The following is a 4,791-nucleotide window of genomic DNA, read 5'->3' as shown; positions in this document are numbered from 1 at the left end:
TTGCCACATGCCTCAGTTTCCCCATCTGTAGCAGGGGGATGGTGTTCTGGCTTCTGTCTATTAATGGGAAAATAAAAGTGCTCTTATGCTGCAGGACCCTGCGTGGATGTTTGCAGAAGGCTTTCTGTGTTTTACAATGGCTCACCTGTATTGTTCTTCGCTTTGACCTTGGAATGAGCCATACAAAAGAACGATCAAAGCCACTTACATTTCGGGCGCTTGTTGGACACCTGTTTAAGCAAGCCTAAAATTGCAAGGTCTTCCCTAGGTGGCAACCGTTAACCCATAACATGGCAGGGAGCCTTGGGGCTTTTGACAGAGTGATAAATCAGAAGCAGCTGCGGATGGAGGCCCATGTGCTTCTCACTGCCTGGAGGCTGGTGCAGGCAAAACGCGACAGCAAAACAAATCTGAGGCCACAAAGTCAGACTGCAGCATGCCCTGGGGCAGGAGAGCAGGGCTGGGAGCAGAATGAGACACACAGGGAAGCAGAGTGTGTTCAAGTGAGAAGTTTGTCTTTGCTGGCGTGGGGAGGTGATAGCAGTCTGCACCCTATACAAGCAACAGAAAAAGCAGGTGTTGAGTAGGATGGGAGCTACAGACCTATAGGCCTGTATAGATCTATGTATGCTGTCTGATGGCCAAGGTCCTTTGGTGAGCTATTAAAAACACTGGAGGACATTGAATGCCCTCCCAGCAATAACATGCTAGAGCCCAAGGACTACGTCAGGAATTGACAGGATTTGGACTCAGTGATCGTTATGGGTCCCTTCCAACTTGGGGTTTTCTATGATTCTATGTCTCTTCTATGTATGGTTAACAGCCTACTAAACAAAATAGTGCCCTGTGATGACGAATTTCAGTTTTATTCTTAATTTAGCTCTCTTCTGGGGTTTCAGCTCCTGTAAGGGAACGTTCATTTGGTGGTATCAGTCAGGCAGACTGGAAAATACAACATGCAGCACTGTAGTCACAAAATAAGGCATAAGGGATGCAATCCCACCTCTGGTTGCAGACAGACTGAAAGCTATTTCAGTACTTGTTAAATACACATTTTTGTCTTCTTCTGGGTCTGCTCCTGAGTTTGTTCTATCTCAAAGTCATCAGGTGTTTGGCTGCCTCTGCCAATCACAGCTGCCTGCTGCTGACAAGGGAAACATTGCTGCTAGAGGTGGAGAACCACGGGGTGCTCCAGGCAATGTCCCTGCTGAGATTGCAGAGCTCAGTCCAGTCTGGAGCTCCGTCATGCTGCTGTCACTCAGTCTGGGGCTGCTGCATTTCATCTTGCCTGGTCTGAATGAGGAAATGGGGCATTGCCATCCCATCCCAACCTTTCCTCCAGAAGGGCTGTGTTCACATCTTCCCTGGGTTCCAGGACCACATTCCTATATCCAGTGGAAGATCTCATCATGGCCCGCTATTTGCACTCATTGCTTTGGAGCACAAGTTGGACTCAACGATCCTTATGTGTCCCTTTCAACTCAAGACATTCTATGATTTTATGTCCTGTGGTACCCACTAGAAGACGAACACAGGGTAAAGCTGCAGTCCCCTCCCTCCACCATCAGCTCCTGTAATGTGAGCATACCTGGCATGTACAGGGTACTGCACTGCAAAGCAGCAGGTCAGGGTTACGGAAGGTGATGGGGAAAGGGCACCATCTGCAATGCAGAAGAGAGCACTGCATCACCACTTGGATGCAGCAGCAGATTGATCACGAGTCACGGAGGGTGTTTGTAACCTGCCTGGCATCCCAGGTGCAGTTCACCCCACAGAAATCTTCCTCCACACTTGGAACATGGGTCTGAACACAAGCAGGTCCTGCTCTGGGAGGAGAACACAGGAGCAAAGACTTTGCAAGGAATGATGAATCTGTGGGCAGAGTGGGAGAGGACATGGAAAATCCATTGCTCTTTCACCTACTGTGATGGAGCCCGTCTGTTCTGCTGCCTCTGGGTATCAGATTTGCCCATAAATAGGTCCTACAAATAATTTTCAGCTATTTTTATCTGTGCTGTGGCCAAGCAACACTTTTTGAGGCTGCAAAAAGCACACATATCTCACTCCTCCCACCTCACCTTCACCATCACCCCAGGTCTGGTTACTTGGGAAATGTTTCTCTTTCCTTTGCGATCCTTTTCACACCAGGTATTTCTGTGAATGTCCTCAGTCTCCAAATCCAGTGGCATGTTCTAAGGTGGGGAAGTGCTGTAGAATAAGCAGAGCTGGCCCTGATACATTGCCACATGCAGTTAAAACCTCACTTTGTTTACCAGAGACAGCAGATAGGGAAGCTCCTTCCCAGGCACTGCAATGGTATGTTCATTCTGGCATTTATTATTCAAATCTGGATGACTTCAGCTTTGGCAGCATGAATAACGCAGCATTTAAAAAAAAATTAAAAGGTATTTTTGTAGATAGATAAAGATAGCTTGTTCTGATTCATCTTGTAAAATCTGCCACTGCTCCGTGTTTGTTTGTTTGTTTCAAGCAGGTGGCAGCTCTGCTGGGGATGAGGGCTGGGTGTTCTTTGGGCCATGGTTAGCGGGCATGGTGGTGACAGGATGGTGGTTGGACTGGATGACCTTAAAGGTCTTTTCTGACCACAATGAGCCTGTGATTTGTGAGTGGGCAAGGTGGTAATGAGCTGATGGTTGAAGAGGACGATCTCAGTGGTCTTTTCCAACCTTAATGGTTCCATGATTCTCTCTGTTGGCAGCCAGCTCAAGAAAGATGCAACAGCATCATAGATGTGTCAGTGTGATTCTACCCATATGGAAATAAAACATCATTCTATGACTGTAGCTGCAGAGAGAATAAGCCATAAAGTAAAAATGCCATGGAAATAGCTGAAATAAACACTGAACATCCATCACAAGGCATAACATCTTTCTTGACCCTTTTACATGTGATTTGTTCCTGTTCCCTGGGGCCAAAACACCGCTCTTCTGCACGAGATGTGTGTGTCATTGTGTATGTGTGTATCCCTAATTTAATTTCTCCAATTGCATTAGGACAAGCAGCTAATTCTGAAATTCATTTTGCTGCCATAATCAACCCCTCTGCCAAACGGCATTTGGGTGGAACTGTGGAGACTGTGATTTTTATTTAAGGTGATTTATTGATATCATTAGTAATGTTCCCTAAATGGAATCCACAGCAATCCTTTTAATCTTCCCACCATCACCGCAAATGCAAACATTTTTTTTAATAACAGAGAGTTTGAAATATCAGGTTATTAAAGCCTCCACTTTTATATTTCTCCCTGCTCTCTCCCCCTGTAATGGGATGGAAATGATAATCATGGAAATAAAGCCTCCCCTTCAGACAAGAGTGGCAGAAGGTGTAAAATGAACAGTTAAGCATCTATTCCATCAATTTGAGCCAGTATGGGCCTTAGTGTAAATGAAAGAGGCCAACTTCACTTCCATTGCAAGGAAATAGAAGAGGAAGAGGGCTTGGGTGTTACTTTGAGCCCAATAACGAGTTCAGTGCCTGCAGCAGACCTTGGAGAACTGCTCCATGATATCTGGGAAGCCTCAGGGATTGCTCCCCATCCCACTGCAGCTGTCACCACCTGTCTCCAGGGTTGGACGTCCAACAGCTGATGGCTCGCTGTGTCATGGTTGTTTTGCCCCCTATGGCACAGGGCAGAGCCTCTGCCTCAATCATGTGGGCCTCCAACCCAGCTTTACAGGTATAGGATACTAAGCATCCCTCTCTGCCCTTTCTATGCACACACCCCCATGCAAATAATTTGCCCCAGATCACTCTGCTCCATTTCCTCCTGGACATGGGACAGTGACACCCAGAGCCCCAGGCAGCAGGCAGCACAGGTTTGGCTCAGCCCAGCAGGATGCTCTCCCTTTCCCTTGGGTTGATGCTGGTGGTGCCATGGCAACTGGTGAACACAGGGCTTCAGAGCAGCTGCAGTCCCTCAGGATCAATGGGAATACCCTGGGGTCATTCTCTCCCCGTGGGGACCCCACTGAATATTGTGTCCAAATGGGGAAAAGCCAGGCTGCACCACAGTGCCACTGCAAGAGCTCAAAACTTGCCTGGCATTGAAGAGTTCTGTTAAAAATAAATAAATCTTGCCACATTTTTCCTCTTGGACAGACAAGTCGCTGCAGTGTGCTGTATGTACGCTGCAAGGATGGGGCACAAAACCATTTTCCTCCACATTTCCTTTGCTACTGGTGCTGGACAGTCTGTCCATCACCTACCTGAGCCCCAGGGATTCCCTCGGAAGGGTGAGATGTTTCAATTTGTTTACTTTCCTCCCATCCTAAAGGCAGCTGGTAGGGCTGCTGCTGGCTGCTGGCACAAGAAAAAATGTGAGTCTTTTGCTATAATTCCTCAGAAGATCTGTTAGTCTGCATTCAGCCTAACATGGTGATTTCTTTGCCCTTATAAGAGCTATTTCTTACATGGGGAAACTGCACACACACACAGAAAAGTAGATGTGAGAAATGGAGCTGTAATTTATTTTCTCCTCCAAATATAGCAAGGCAATCTCCCCCTCTCTAAGGTTCCTTCTTCCTCCTTTAAATAAATCCCAAAAGAGCCAGCACCCAGCAAAATCCCATTGCCGAAGTGGATAAAGGTAATGTACTCTGGACCAGTTTAAAACCAGCATCAACGTGTCTCTTACCAGCTTTCACAGTGTGGGGAGAGCTCAATTGCTGCAAGCCGGGCATCCAAAACTTGGATGAGCTGGGGTTCTTTGGGGAGCACTACAGCCGGGGATGGGGATGGGGATGGGGATGGGGATGGGGATGGGGATGGGGA

Source organism: Lagopus leucura, unplaced genomic scaffold (genome assembly GCF_019238085.1).
Source record: "Lagopus leucura isolate 7727_CA_CO unplaced genomic scaffold, USGS_WTPT01 Super-Scaffold_100009, whole genome shotgun sequence".
NCBI lineage: Eukaryota > Metazoa > Chordata > Aves > Galliformes > Phasianidae > Lagopus > Lagopus leucura.
The sequence above is the reverse complement of the archived record's forward strand: the minus strand, read 5'-3'. Positions refer to the sequence as shown.